Raw genomic sequence first — 16,890 nt, 5'->3', positions numbered from 1 at the left:
ATGAGGTCTGCAGATGCTGGAGATCACAGCTGAAAATGTGTTGCTGGTCAAAGCACAGCAGGCCAGGCAGCATCTCAGGAATAGGGAATTCGCTGCCTGGCCTGCTGTGCTTTGACCAGCAACACATTTTCAGCTAAAAATGATGGGAAAAAGCATTAAATTTGCAAAACTTAGCCATAAAGCATTTTAACTGACATTTTAAATGCACAGCCAAATATAGCTTTTATGTCCATTTTATTTGGCTGGGTTTATGACTCAGCATTATGGAGGCATAAACTCCACAAAACTGTGCGGATATCCAAATTACATCACCCAGGCTGCATTTAAATGTTGCAAATAGCTAGCTGATGTTTACACCCAGCTCTCTTGGAAAATGTGAACTTCTGTATGAAGGCATTAAAATGGAGAAGCTTTAAAATTAAATGCCAATATTCCTCATCCATTATGCTCAATTTGGAGCCCTAAACTTTGCAGTAGCAATCAAACCATACAAACAAAAATCCCAAAAGTTATGGGAGACCGGCACAAACTAGTACAGTTTAGTAATTCAGGTGGCGGTGGTTTGAATTCTTTTTGTCCTAAGTTCACCACCAACTGTTCAAAGGCAACTGGGATGGGTAGTAAATGCTATCCTTGAATTTGATGTCCATACCCTGAGGATACTTATGAAAACATCCCTATGACATGGCTGTTGAGTCTTGTAAGTTTACTAGGAAATCATTAAATAACTGTGTAAAGCCTTCTGAGATGACCACAAGTAGAAGGGCTGTTTAAAATTCTAAACAGTTGCTAAATAATGTAGAACCGGTGTACTTCACATTGACAGATACAGTCTGCAAAAAGAGCAAGTGAGATCATTGGCAGTCTCTAAACGCTCCCCTTCCTTAAACATTGCAAAGACTGTTTATCTTTCTTTCATCTTGCTGCTCTTACGTTTGCGGAAGTCCGGATTGAGGTTTACATTATAGGCGTGTTGCTTAATCATAAACTCAACAAGACTCAAAGGGAAAAAAAAGTCATTTTTTTTAAACCCACCCAAATTTCTGACAGAATATTTCAAAACGTGCCCATTTCAAGGCAAATCTGCAGCGTTACATTTCTTTTTGTTCAAGGTTATGTTTCCCCCTGGTGTCTATTCATTTTCAACCTGCTGCTGTGCTGCTGGACCCGTTGTGGGAGATGAGAACCTGCTCCCATGTTCGGGACCATCACAAACATACAAAAGGTTTATCACTTTTTACAATGCACTGGAACAAAGCAGATCTTACTAAGGAAACAAAAGCAAGGTTTCCAATTAAAACACAAAATTAAGAATTTAATCTCTATAACGCAGAAGTCTTTAAAAGTATGTTTTAATTGAATAAACCTTATTAAAATAGTAAAACTCTCTTTTAAAAAGTACCATCCCCCAGCAGGCTCCAACTAAGTGATGGCTTCTAATTTCTACGCAGCTTTGCTCATAAATCATATTTAATTAGCTTGCGGCATTCATATTCTTAACTGAACAATGTCTGAACACACTGGAATTGTTTTAAATTGCAATCAGCATTCACCGCCCCAGATCCTTATGATATTTAACTAATTGGTCCAAATTCCCGGACTTCCCCTCCTCCGGCACAAACCAAGAGGTCTGAGACATCTCACCTTACAGGAAAGGTAAAAGAGGGCTGAATCGTCCCCCTGTAATATTCGGATAAATGCTCCTACCAGTCAGTCACTTTCAGGCTACCCGTTTACGATCTGACAGAAATACGCAACACTTAACGCATCCATAACAGCGAATCGGCCGCTTCAACAAGGAGTCGTCCTTTCTCCTTGTAATTATCAAGTCTCAGTGATGGGTACCTTGGGTGCGTCCTGAGTACCGAGACGTCAGAACCGGCGTTCCGGCCCACCTGTAACCCGGAGATTTCAGTCAGCCGCAGCGGCAGGAAAGGAGCACTGCATCCTGCGCACAGTGTCCGAGTAAAAAAAGCAGACTGCAATGCAAAACAATGCATCGCAAATCGCAACACCGTGAAACAGAACACAATGCAAATCTTGCCCTCCAGTCCAGGGCAGTTACACATTACTTGCAACTCAACATAGTCCAATGCACAAGGAGAGATTTAATAATTTTAAATAGCAATGTCACACTAGAGAGAGAGAGAAAGAAAACCCCAAATGTGCTGCACAACGCAATATTTCCCATGCACAAAGCCAAACATAAAACATTGCACCTCATATACTTCCTTACTCAACACTTCACAAACCATGTACTGTCCTCCATAGCATATTACAAACCATGTCTGGCCTAAACAATACATGAATCTTATGCATAAATATTACATAAAATCATTTTTGCAAATAGAATAAGAATATCGAATCTTGCCTACAGAATTTGCAACAAAATGTTTGCACCAATTTTCCAAAATTCCAAAATTTGCTGTCGAGCTTGTTTGCTTATGTCATATGTTAAAAAGTAGCATTAAACAATCTCAGATGTTTGGTACCAACAGGCAGGATATATTTGCTGCAGTCTTCAATGGTACCTCTCTTTCAGAACTGCTTGCACAGTATGGTCATCCTTTTCTTATGGCATGCAGGATGTTCCCCATTAGAAGGACATTATACTTGCTTGGGGAGGGGCGGTGGTGGAGGATTCCCAGTTATATTGTAATATCTGATGTCGTAACCGAAGCAGCCTGAAAGAGCCTTGGCTGATGAAATATTTTTCAACATATGATTAAACTTTTTCAGCAGTAAGTAGTTAAGCTTTGGAACCACTGTCAAAGAGATATAAAGCCATAGATGCATACAGCACAGAAGTGATTCTTCAACCCATCAAGTCTGCACTGACAAAAAACAATCACCTACCTTCACCTATCCCACTTTCCAGAACTTGGCCTATAGCCTTGAATATTATGATGTGGCGGACCTGATATTGAGTGATCTGTAACCTTGAATGTTATGACATTTCAAATGCCCATCTACAAACTTTTTAAAGGTTGTCAGGTTTCCAGAATCTACTGTTCTCCCAAACAATGCATTTCAGATTCCCACCATTCTCTGCATGGAAACAAGATTCTCAAATCCCCTCTAAACCTCCAGCCTTTCGCCTTGTTATTTACCCTTTAATTAAGGGAAAAGCTGCATCCTTTACACCCTGTCCATGCCCCTCATTATGTTATACACCTTCATCAGGTCCCCTCAACATTTTGTGCACTAATGAAAACAACCTGAGCCTATTCAGCCTCTTTTCATAGCAAAAATGTTCCATCTTAGGCAACATCCTGATGAATCTCAACTACATCCTTCCTATAACTTAGTAACCAGAACAGCACACAGTGGTCCAGCTTTGGCTTAACCAAAGTTTTGTCAGCTCCAACGTGACCTCCCCAGTCTTATGATCTATGCCACGACTGATAAAGGCAAGTGACCTCTATCCCTTCTTAACTATCCTATTAACCTGTCCTGCTGATTTGAGGGGTCTGTGGACAAGCACCCCAAGATCCTTCAATCCCTCTGAGCTTTGTAGTATCCTGCCATTCATTGTGTGCTCCTTTGTTTTGCTACTTCTTCCAAAGTGTTCTTCTTCCAATCACCTGATGAAGGAGCAGCACTCCGAAAGCTAGTGTGCTTCCAAATAAACCTGTTGAACTGTAACCTGGTGTTGTGTGATTTTTAACTTCTTCCAAAGAGGATCACCTCATAATTTTCAGGTTAAATTTAATCTGCCATTGATCTGTTAATCTGACCAACCCATCTATATTTGCTTGTGACCTAAGAGCTTCTTTCTCATTATTAACCATCCAGCCAATCTTTGTGTCATCCACTGGCTTACTTATCATCCCACATTCTCATCTGTATTGTCTCATTTCGTCTGAGAGTATAGTAAGAACAGGTTCAATTGATGCACTTCAAAGAGAAATAGGGAATTATTTGAAAGGGAACTATGTATGGGGTGAAGGCTGGAAATGGCATTTAGTGAAATGTTATTTGTAGATCTGGTGCAGGCATGATGGGCTGTGTGCTTCCCCTATGCTGTAATCATTCTGCGATCGTGTAACAAAGGGCTTCTGAATGTTGAGTGGAGGGTAGAAAGGGAGACTGAAAACTTTACATGCACCAAAACTGGTAGCCCTTTCATCTGGTTACTGGCCTCTGTATTTCTGGGCCCTCATCTAAGTCTTTCTGGAATCCTTATGGTAAATATATATTCACGCATGGGGCTATCTTGCAAAAAAACATAAAATGTTCCTTTGAGGAATAATAGCAGAATTTGCATGCTATTAATCCTCACAATATTAGAGTGTTAATTACTAATGAACATATATGAAAAATGACACTGAAATTATTATAACTGATTGCGAAGTCCCATCTTGTTTTATAATTTCCAATTATTCTTTTGCTGGAGGGTTTTACTGCACTCTACTTCAAATGTACTATTTTAAAGTTAACTGTGGGGCAAAAGGGCCAAATTCACATATCAGCAAAGTTGGAAGATGGAAATTAGGATTCAAATAAAGAGTTTAAATCATAATACTTCAGTCAATGAAAATCAGTATAGAAATACCCACAAAAATTCACACCTTCTAAAGTGGGGAGTTTCCATGCATTTTGGCATTGCAGAAAGTATCTGCTGACAATAAATTTATATCAGTCTAATACCTTATCTCTACCTTCTCTAGCCCCGACTCAATCACATCCCACCTCATACTGTCTCACCCTTCAAGTACATGCATACAGGTCTCCCTGTTTATTCACTTCTTTATCTCCCCAACTACCATGGACACTCGCTGTCATTCTGACACAATATCTTACCTCATAACGATAATTATCCTAATGCATGCATTCAATTGATTGGTTAAGACATTCCATTACACTTACTTTTCTTTCCCTAAATGCAGTAGAAGAGTACACAGGACATGAGTAAAGGCAGAAAACTAGAGATAACTCTAACCATTTGACAATTTGCAGAGGAGAGCACATTTGAGATCAATAAAATTTCAGCATGTTTAATCATTAGAGATGCTATGATACCTTAAAGTTACCTGGTGGCAGATTTCAATATCAAACAGGCATTAAGCATAGAATGCAAAATCAGCTTGAGTTGATGTTAGTGATAAAACATTATCATCCACATATTGGTCACTTAGAAGTCTCTAATCTTCATAAAGTTCTTTCTCAGCTTTAACCTCATACAGGACCTTCACGTTTCTGACAGGCAGTAGTTCAGGAAGACAATGGCAAAAACTCAGAGGTGATACCTTCCTTACTGAGGGTGCATCATCACAGAATTTATGCACCAACTCAAATGCTTAAACAAGTGAAACCAGTAAAACAAAGAAGAACTGGATATTCAACTGATGACTTATGCATCACACGAGAGCATTAAATAAAAGCAAAAGAAATAAGAGTTGCAATCTGTTCATTGGATACCATTCAACACAATCACATCTTGTCTTCTGCTACAACTGCACTTTCCATTTATTCTCATATCCCTTGATCTGCTGAGATGTCACAAATCTGAAATAAAAACAGAAAGTTCTGGATAAATTCAGCAGGTCTGACCGCATCTGTAGAGAAACAGAATTAATGTTCCAAATCCAATATGACTTGTTCAGAACTCACGTAATTCTGAGGAAGAGTCATATCAGACATAAAATGTTAACTCATTTGTCTCTCCACTGATGCTGCTAGACATCGTAATCCATCTGCCAGACCCTTGCCCAATCCCTTATCCTATCTATATTTCTCTACAGACTTTCCGTCTCCCCTCTTCCGACTTTGCTCTATCACTTATTTTAGTGACTGTAAACTTTGACATGCTAAGCATACTCCCCAACTCCAAACCATCTATTAAATTGTAAACAATTGCAGTTCCAACACTGCTTCCTGAGACAGACCAATAGCCACTGATTGTCAACAAATAAACACCCATTTATTCCCAATTATTGCTTTGTGTCAGTTAACCAATGCTAATACATTATCTATAATAGTTGTGACCTTTATTCATGCAGCAGCATTTTTTGGGCACCTTGTTGAATGCCTTTTGGAAATCCAGACACACCTCATCTATTGGGTCCTCATTGTCCCCCGCGCTCATAATGTCCTCAAAGAATTCCAGAAAATGAGTTAAACATGACCTGCCTTTCATGAACCCATACTGCATCTACCAAATTGGATAATTGCTATCTAAATATCTCCAAATAGATTAGATTAGATTACTTACGATGTGGAAACAGGCCCTTCAGCCCAACAATTCCACACCGACCCTCCGAAGAGCAACCTACCCAGACCCATTCCCCTATATTTACCCCTTCACCTAACACTATGGGCAATTTAGCATGGCCAATTCACCTAACCTACACATTTGTGGACTGTGGGAGGAAACCGGAGCACCCAGAGGAAACCCATGCAGGCACGGGGAGAATGTCATAGAACTGAGGTGGGAAGTGAACCCGGGTCTCTGGCAGTGTGAGGCAGCAGTGCTAACCACTGTGCCACCGTGCCGCCTATTCACGCATTTTCTCTATTACAGAAGATAAGCTAACCAGCGTATAGTTACCTGCTTTTTGTCTACTTTTTTTTATACATGGGCTTCATATTTTATGATTTCCAATCTGCTGGAACTGTCCCAGGGTCCAGCAAATTTAGGGAAATTATCAAGAGCACATTTGCTATTTCTCCCGGCAGGTTGAATTTCTCCAGCATTTTCTGATTTTATTTTACAGTTCCAGTATCTGCAATATTTTGCTTTTTGTAGGCCAGAGATTAGTTTATCTAAATAATAGAGTATTCATAACCCACCAGGGAAGAGAATTCCAAAGATTTATTTGCATTAGTATTCACTGAAGAGAGGGACATGGCGGACATTGAGGTTAGGGATAGATCTTTGATTACTCTGGGTCAAGTCGGCATATGGAGGGAGGAATTGTTATGTATTCTAGAAGGTGTTAAGGTGGACAGGTCCCCAGGTCCGGATTGGATCTATCCCAGGTTACTGGGGGGAGCGAGGGAATAAATAGTTGGGGCTTTAACAGATATTTTTGCAGCATCCTTGAAAATGTGGGAGATTCCAGAGGACTGAAGAATTGATAATGTTATCGCCTTGTTTAAGAAGGGTAGCAGAGATAATCCAGATAATAGTAGCCCTGTGAGCCAATGTCAGTGATACAGAAGCTACTGGAGACGATACTAAGGGATAGGATATACCCATTTGGAAGGAAATGGCCTGATCAGTAATAGGCAGCATGGTTTTGTGCAGGGAAGGTCATGTCTTACAAACCTAATAGAATTCTTTGAAGAGCCAACAAAGTTGATTGATGAGGGAAAGGATGTAGATATCATATGCATGGACTTTAGCAAGGTGTTTGATAAGGTTCCCCATAGTAGGCTGATGAAGAAGATGAAACCACCTGGGATCCAGGGTGTTCTAGCGAGATGGACAGGGAAATAGTCGGTCAACAGGAGACAGAGAGTAGTAGTGGAAGGGAGTTTCACTAAATGGAGATCTATGGCCAGTGGTGTCCCACAGGGATCATGCTGGGACCACTGTTGTTTGTGATCTACATTAATGATTTGGAGGAAGGTATAGATTGTTTCATTAGTAAGTTTGCAGATGACACTAAGATTGGTGGAGTAGCAGATAGTGAAGGGGACTGTCAGAGAATGCAGCAGAATATAGATAGATTTGAGAGTTGGGCATAGAAATGGCAGATGGAGTTCAATCCGGACAAGGTGATGCATTTTGGAATATGCAATTCCAGAACAAACTACACAGTAAATGGAAAGGTCCTGGGAAAATTGATGTACAGAGATATCTGGATGTTCAGGTCCACTGTTCCCTGAAGGTAGCGACGCAGGTCAGTACAGCGGTCAAGAAGGGATACAGCATGCTTTCCTTCATTGGACAGTGTATTGAGTCCTAGAGTTGGCAAATCATATTACAGTTGTAATATGTGATTTGGCCACATTTGGAATACTGCATACAGTTCTGGTTGCCACATTACCAAAACGTTGTGGATGCTTTGGAAAGGGTGCAGAGGAGGTTCACCAGGATGGGTTGCCTGGTATGGAGGGTGATAGCTATGAGGAGAGATTAATTAGATTAGGATTATTTTGATTGGGAAGAAGGAGATTGGGGGCAGTGGGGGTGGGTTGGGAGGTGGACCTGATTGAGGCCTACAAAATCATGAAAGGTGTAAACAGGGTGGATAGCAAGAAACTTTTTCCCAAAATGGAGGACTCACTTACTAGGGGTCACAAGTTCAAAGTGAGGGGAAAGTTTAGGGGAGATATACATGGAAAGTTCTTCATGCAGAGGATGGTGGTGCCTGGAATGCATTGCCAGCAGAGGTGGAAGGGGCAGGAACAATAGCATCATTTAAGATGTATCTAGATACATGAATGGACAGGAAGCAAAGGGATACAATCCTTAGACAATAGGCGGCAAATTTAGATAGAGGATATGGATCAGTACAGGCTTAGAGGGCCGAAGGGCCTGTTCCTGTGCTGTAATGTTCTTTGTTCTTTGTTCTATGACTCTTTGTATGGAAAGACTTTTCTCATCTCAGTGACTGAGCCTTTAATCTGATAATGTGTTTCATGTTCTCGATTGCTCAGCCCGGAGAAACAATCTGTCAACAGTTGATGGATCTGGGACAGAATTAGATAGTGGATCCTGTAATCATGCAATAGGATCACAAAATATGATTGTCTATGGTGCTTTTGGAATTGAGGCCATATGAGCAGAGGAAGAATGAGACAGATGTGTGGAGTCAGGTGACTTCTTTAACCAGAAGGAAACAATATGTAGCCTTGGCTTTATACTTACCAGGAAGTAGTAAAATTGTAAATAAAGTGTGTTCAGAACCAGATGTAACACTTTTACATACCAAGGATGGATAGGAGATCCTAATTCAATTTATGGACAGAGTTTACAAAAATGATGACTCGTTACAAGCCAATAAGGTGTGGTCAACATCTGATAAATTTAAGATGATGGACAAACAGTCCAAGGAGGAATATATCTGCAATCTGTGCTGATGCTTAACCTATTAGATTATACAGAAATTTCATCCAGAGAGAAACTTTGAATTTAGAAGGGTGTTCAATTTGCTGGTAATGACCCTCTTTTCGAACAATCTGTTGCTGCTCTACAAAGAATTTTTGGAAGACAATTGTTTCCAGCTAATTTCACAGTGTATGTTGGGAGTTCTTCGATGATACAGAGAATGGAACACCCTGACTCTCAAAGTCAAAGAGACCTTTGTTGCAGGTGATTTTAAGAGGACCTTTAATAAATTTTTAAGAGTTAAGAGAAAATTCAGAATTGGGTTGATAGCTAACAACAAATGAATCCCAGAAAATAGTTAACAGAAGTTTCCAATGTGACTCTAAATATCACTCTCTCAGGAATTGCCCAAGGATAAGGATCGTAGAACTTGAAACAACTTATGGAACATTGGTTCTGAAGGTAAGTACGATGAGGAGGAACAGGAATAAAACATTATGTTAGTGGGCCAGAGAGTCAGCATGTGAGTATCTTAATTGCTGATACATTCAATTGTGCCAGCCGACATAATGGACATACCTCCACTTTGTATGGCATTGATTGGCGAAATAGTTATTTGAAATCCTAGACAAAACAGACAAAAATTGTTCAAAGGATATGAAAGCTCTACCTGCTTTTGTTTCAAAGATAGTAATTCATTACCATTTTAAAAGGAATGGTTCTCTGCAGTAAAATTGCAGGGTTGTATAATTTCACAAGTACTGATGTCAACCAGAGAGACACACATTATCACAAAATCTTTGATTAAAAAAAATGTTTTTTGGAAATGGAGAATGATAAAAAAAATTGTATTCAGTAAAAAGGTAAACTTACAAAATGCAGTATTTGGACACTATAAAATTCCTTTGAGGGAATCTGAAGTTTCTCAACAAGAGATCCAAGAAGTGTTATTGATCTCTGCAGACAGGAGCCTCACTACTAAGCAAAGCAGTGTGTGGAAATTGCATATAAAATGTGCTCATTACTCCTCACAAAAATTAAAGCTATAATTAAAAAAAGCAGGAGCTGTGGATGTCGAATATGCATCCCCTGTAGAACAAATCGCATTACAATTACATGTGATGTATGTATTAAGTTTCATAAAACACTGCTATACCTGGGAGTAAGTGTTCCTTTAAACCTGAATTATGATGAAATAATAGCCATGTGTTTGAAAGGATGAGACAATTTCATTTATTCCATTTTGTACATATAGTGACCAGGTTTAACATTTCCACGGTAATAAACAATAAGGACAGATGGACTGTAATGAACCAATGGGTCAGCATAAGCCTGGGATCATCAATGAAAACTCTTAATGGAGATCAACTTATGAATGACATATTTTAAGACATGTGTGAGAGCTTAAATATTACAGCAATGCATGCTGCTGCAGAAGGTCCATTCAGCAATGGCTTATGCAAAAAACATTATGCAATAATTAATGAGACAGCACATCAGTGGTAAGTTACAAATGACACTGGCATGGCAGTACAGGGTGACTACTGTTTCCGCAGTTTCAGTAACCCGTGGCCGAACATATTACACGGAACATTCCAGAACCAGGGACTAAGGGGCTGCTGGGGAAGTAAGTTTCCCATTTAAATGAATGGGTTTGCTAATATGTGCGGTTTTGGGCTTTCACCAAAGGTCTTGGAATGTATCCCCCGCAGGTACGGGAGGACTGCTATACGTCCAAACAATTCCTTATAGATTATTAAGGGATATATCTGTGCAAATTATATACCCAGAAGCTAAAATTGTCTCCAATGCTGAATGGCAATGTTTGAAAACGAAGGCAAATGCTTCAGCATTGATTTTGCATTGGTGTGCCTGGCTTGCTGTTTGCAGTGGGGATATTTGAGGAGCCTCCACCTCCTGTTAATTGTTTAATTGTCAACGATCATTCACCAGCGATGTGATGGGACTATGAAATTTAGATCTGATTGTTGATTATGGGTTTGCTTAACTCTGTCTATTGAATGCTGCTTCTGCTGTTTGACATGCAAGTAGTCCCGTGTTTTAACTTCACCAGGTTGCCATCTCATTTACAAGTATGTCTGATTCTACTCCCTCCTGAGCTTTTCAACGAACTGGTGTTGATCTCCTAAATGGGTTGTCATGATACAGTAGAGGATACTGTCTGAGACATTCTAATTTTGGCACAAGTCCCCTGATGTTGATAAGAAGGGCTTTGGAGGATGGTTGTGTCTGCCATTTGTGTCTCCTGTGTGTCTGTCGGTGCAACAAGAACAACCCAATTTCATTCCCTTCTTTAGACTTTGTACCAGTTCAATACAACTGAGTGAATACAGGGACAAATTCAAGATGCTGGCAGAGTAGGGCTCCTCATCTGAGCTTATCCATTATCATTGCTTTTCTTTCTTCTTTTCTCGCTTTTCTCTTTCTTCCTGTTGGTTCTTTGGTCTTTGGAGCTCAGTATTGGATGCAGCAATGGCGGTGGCTGGGGGATTTTCATAGTCAGCCATGAGGCGGCTGGTCACAGTCAGCGGCATTGCTGCTGCATCAATGTCTGGAGCGGTGCCAGAGCGGGACTCTGTAGTGAGGTGGCTGATGTGGCAACAGAGCATGGCAGCAGGTGGAGCACGGTGTAAGCCTGGATGTAGGCAGCAGCGATCAGTGATGAGGCAGCAGTGGTTGGCAGCGAAACTTGGTAACAGCGGTGGCCAACGGGGCAAAGAATGGCAGCAGCAGCAGTCAGTAGCGAGGCGGTGGTCGTGGCTGAGGCCTTGCGAGAGGCGGCAAGGCCTGGCGTGCCTGATTAAGGTCGGCAAAGGCAGTTGGCAGTGAGGGTGGCTGGCAAACTCAGGCAGGTGGTAGCCCAGCACAGGAAAGCATGCCCACAGCGGGGGAAAGCGGGCCCTTTTAGGGATAAGCCAGCTTGGAACATCTGTAAACCCATGGCTTAAGAAAGGACTGTAATGTCTGACTGTTTAACTTCATTTCTTTATTTTCCACTTTTATACTAAGAAGACTGTAATGCTCAACTTTAATCTTATTTCTTGATTGTTCTATTTCTGTAACTAAGATTTTGTACCCAAGATGGTACCTTGTATGGCGATATTGTGCACTTTCAACTGTACTCAAGTACACGTAAAACCTAAACCTAAATCTAAATCAAAGACAGCAGTTAAGTATCAACCACGTTGCTATAGATCCAGAGTCACATGTAGGCCAGACCAAGTGAGAATGGCAAATTTCCTTCCCTAACAAATATTAGTGAGCAGATGGGCTTTTATTTCAACTGATAGTGGTTACATGGTGATTACTCAGCTAGCTTTTATTTCCAGATATTTTGTTGAATTAAAATGTTGACATCTACCATGATGGGATTTGAATCCAGCTCTCTGGAACATTAGCCTGGGGTTCTAGAATACTTGTCCAGTGAGATTGCCACTACAAGTGCAGAGGTTTGCTAAACTATTTCAGTGGGTAGTTAAGTGAGGAAACCTTAAAGAACAGTGGATGCGGTAAATCAGAAACAAAAACAGAAGCTACTGGTAAAGCTCAGCAGGTCTGGTAGCATCTATAAAGAGAAAGCAGAGTTAACACTTCAGGTCCAGTGACCCTTCCTCAGGACTGTTTTGAGGAAGGGTCCCAAACCCAAAATGTTAACTCTGATTTCTCTTTACAGATGCTGCCAGACCTGCTGAGCTTTTCCAGCAACTTCTGTTTTTTTGTATATTATTGAGGATCTGGAGTCACATATAGGTCACAGTGGGGAACTATCTTTTTTTATCTCTACAGGTGGAGCATATACACCTTGAAAATAATGCATAAGAAAAGTCACACATTTCTGGAAAATATTAGAGGAAACGTTGATCTAGAAACTCTGACAGCATTCAGTACGACTGCTGAATGGAGACACAGAAAGACTGGAGACAGAGGATGAAATATTACAATAGAGACAGATAGCAGACACGAGATGATACATCACAAGAGAGAAAACAAGAGCATGGACACTGGATAAAACACCACACAAGAGAGAGTGAGCAGATAAAACACTGTGTGAGAGACAGAGAGAAAGAGAGAGAGGACATTAGATGGAACACAATGAAAGCATGGTCACCACATAAAACTCTGTGAGACAGGAGAAAGAGCAAACAGCACTCTGCAAGAGAGAGCAAACACAAGATAAAACACTGCGAGGGACAGAAGGAGTACAAACACCAAATAAAATACACTGAGAGATGGACAGAAAAGGCAAGGATGAGATCGACTGCTATAACAGGGACAGAACAGATACCTGATAACATACTGCAAGAGAGAGAGAGCATGCAGACACCAGATAAAATACCATGAGAGTGAGAAAGTGGGCACCAATAGCTATAAGTCATGAATTGAGAAAGGAGGGTCTCAAGAAAATTAGAATTACTGGGGAAGTAGAACTGAGTAAATTATTGGAACTATGAGTTGAAAAGTACCCAGGTTGTGGTGGATTTCATCCTAGAGTCTTAAAAAAAGTAGCTAGAGAGGGAGTTGATGCACTGGTTTTAATTCACCAAAGCTCCTTAGATTTGGGTAAAGCTCCTTGAGTTTGGAAAATAGCTCATGTAACTCCTTTATTCAAATAGAGAGGGAGACAGAGAGCAGGAAACAACAGGGCGGTTTGATTAACATCTGTCATAGGGGAAATGTTAGAAGCTGTTTTTTAAAGATATAACAAGTGTAGCCATATGGTTAAGAATTAAAAAGCTGAAGAAATATGGACAATGGTGAATGGCTAACTCAAGTCTGGATATGTTTCTCTGTGACTGGCCCTGGCCTTAGAACTGTGGTGGCAATCTGCTGTTTAGATGATCAATGCCAGGAGAGGGCTCATTATTTAGCCAGACACTGTTGGTATCAAGATGCATCATTGAAAAGGAGGGACATTGTTCCATTGAAACCTGATTAATCTCAGCAAAGATCCCAAAAGGGCATCTGGGAAGGTGTCCCATTGTAAGGGAAAGATTTAACCTCAAGATCATAAGAAATAGGAACAGGCATATGCCATTCCTGTTGAGAACTATGGAGCCACAGTGGCTACAATGTAATGGGTCAGCCTGATAAAACACATGAAACTACTTAAAGACAGCTGAGGAAAACAAACAACAGGCAGTGGCTCTATGAATGATCAGGGGCACATTGAGTCACATGGTCATGGAATATCCTGGAAAACTGGAGCAAAACCATAGAAAAAGTGGGACTTGGAGCTCACTATAGCAAGCTCCAAGTGAGCTAGAGGACAACCATTGCAAGGAGGAAGTAGAAGCTCAGGTTAGGGACCTGAGTGTAGACAGAAGCTTCCTTGTGGTAGAGCCTGGCCAGTTTAGTTGTGAGTGGCTAATATCTAATGTCAATCAAAAAGTGTTCTGTAAAGTTTTGCATATGCTTTTGTAAAAAGCTTTATGTGCTCCAGTAAAGCATCAAGTTTTACTTGAGAGATACCGATTAAAGTGCCCTCCTTAATTGCTCCAATAAAGGTATTGAGTGTATTAAAGGGATCTTTAGGAATTCAACATTAAGAGCCATTCAGAAAGTGTGGAGTGTGCTCTTTGTAGTTACTGTTCACTTTTTCCAGACGTCTGTAAGATGAATACAGACAACACAGGACATGTCAATAAGTTCAAGATAGTCAGGTGGAGCTCACATAATTATTTCAAAAGGACACAGGAATCGAGGGCAAAAGGGAAAGGGTAAGAAACTGGAGGTGAAGAATATTGGATCAGTCATGATCTTATTGAAAGGGGGAGGAGGTTCAAGGGGTTGAATGGCCTATTCCAGTTCCCATTTCTTATGGTCTGATATCATATTTAACTCAGCTATTGAAATTCTTTGATGAAGGATGATAAAGGGGAACCAGTGGATGTGTTCCATTTAAATTTCCAGAAGGTGGCTAATAAGGTGCCACAGCAGAGTTTACTGCAGAAAGTGAAAGCTCATGGTGTTGGTGGTAACATTTTTCCATGGATAGAAGACTGGCTTGCCAATCGGGGGCGGTTCGGTAGCACAGTGGTTGGCACTGCTGCCTCACAGCGCCAGAGACCCGGGTTCAATTCCCGCCTCAGGCAACTGTATGTGTAGAGTTTGCATGTTCTCCCCATGTCTGTATGGGTTTCCTCTGGGAGGTCTGGTTTCCTCCCACAGTCCAAAGATGTGCAGGCTAGGTGAATTGGCCATGCTAAATTGCCTGTAGTGTTAGGTGAAGGGGTAAATGTAGGAGAATGGGTCTGGGTGGGTTGCTCTTCGGAGGGTCGGTGTGGACTTGTTCGGAGGGCTATTTCCACACTGTATGTAATCTAATCTGTATCAATCTGGTTGATGAATGCTCCAGGGTGACCTATGAGTGCCTTAACTGCCATGTGTGCAGTTGATACTACTCTGCAACTACAGAAAGCCAGCCAAAGTCAGGGCCACAAACATTTCTGACTTGAAGCATTGCAGTAGAATTGTATATATTTGCACCTACTTGGTGAATAAACCATGAATCAACCACTTTATGCATTTTGGGACCACAGACTTCAAGATCGTGCAAACATCTCTGATAAAGCCATGGAAGACAAAGATCTTGATGTCAATGTTCAATGGCTAGGTCTACTAACTGCATCTCTCTTTCGAGAGGGCTGCAATGTTTGCCACCACCTGACCCAAGACCCTGGACCTCCTCATGTACTGCTGCTCTGAGACATTAAGGAATCGTATCTTTTAACTCTAACCTTTGTGTTAAAGAGATAACCTCTTGTGAGCTGCTCCATTTTGTTTACGCCTGATTTTACAAAGTTGTAATTCTAAGTGTAGCAGGGTGTCACTGGTGTCGATCATCCTGGTCTTATCTGAGGTCCACAGTTACAGAGCATAACAGACACCCACTGATCTGATAAATCAGAACTCCAAATTATAGAATAAAATGTTCAAAGCTGTAAAGTGTAGATGGTACCTTGTGAATTGTGCGGGAAAGCTATGTTAGTAACACTGTAATTGAGTTATTAACACATTGCTTTTAGGGAGACAGCCACATAGCTGCAATGACAATGGGCTAGTAATCTAGAACCCGCATGTTCTGGGGAGATTGACAGATGGTGAAATTTGAATTCAATTAAAAATCTGGTTTAATTTAACCATTGTCGCCAAGACCCAAAACTTCACTAATGCCCTTTAGGGAAGGAAATCTGCTGTCCTTCCCTGGTCTGTCTTATTTTAATTTCAGGCCCCCAGCAATAAACAGGCAATGTCAAAAAGTGTGGTGCTGGAAAAGCACAGCAGGTCAGGCAACATCCAAGGAGCAGGAGAGTCCACATTCTGTCTGACCTGCTGTGTTTTTCAAGCAGCCACTCTTTTCAACTCTGAATCTGCGGCATTTGCAGTCCTTACTTTCTCTCAATGAACAGGCATTCCCCGGGTTCCATTATGGAGTTCATTCAGAAGTCAATTTGCATGCAAATCCGAAACGATACAGGTCAATGAAAAGTAGCCGTTTGTAAGAACGGAAAATGATTGTATGTCAGGTCTTTAAAATTACAACCATGTTAGGGCTCACATTTGTAAGTACAAGCATTGATAAATCAGACATTCATAAATCAGAAATCCCCTAAAGTTGATTTTAGTTATGCTTTTATGGATTGGCAATAAATGCTGATCTAGCCATTGATGCACACAGCCCGTGAATGATTAAAAGTAACCTGCTTGTCCTGAGGGAGTACTTGCATACAACCTAACGTGCTGAAGTTAACTACAGCAGCTGGCAGATTTGAGACAGCTTCCCAACATGCTTGTGTTGTCATTTCTCCAAGAATTAACCCCATTCCACGACTAACTGCATCCCGCACCTAAACCCATGTGCTGACCAGCAA

The 16,890-nt window shown here is 40.9% G+C and overlaps 1 protein-coding gene across 3 annotated transcripts in view; it reads right to left on the bottom strand.

The window, feature by feature from the left end:
- Window positions 1–1,913, bottom strand: part of mfsd6b (major facilitator superfamily domain containing 6b) — a 51,675-nt gene extending 49,762 nt beyond the window's left edge. The window contains exon 1 of one of the 3 annotated variants that reach the window (XM_060827375.1): window positions 1,846–1,913. The gene's annotated coding sequence lies outside the window, so the exon portion shown is untranslated. The other 2 variants (XM_060827374.1, XM_060827373.1) reach the window with 2 other exon arrangements.
- Window positions 1,914–16,890: the final 14,977 nt, after the last annotated feature.

Source organism: Hemiscyllium ocellatum, chromosome 7, assembly GCF_020745735.1.
Source record: "Hemiscyllium ocellatum isolate sHemOce1 chromosome 7, sHemOce1.pat.X.cur, whole genome shotgun sequence".
NCBI classification, from domain to species: domain Eukaryota; kingdom Metazoa; phylum Chordata; class Chondrichthyes; order Orectolobiformes; family Hemiscylliidae; genus Hemiscyllium; species Hemiscyllium ocellatum.
This window is presented reverse-complemented; position numbering and strand designations above follow the sequence as displayed.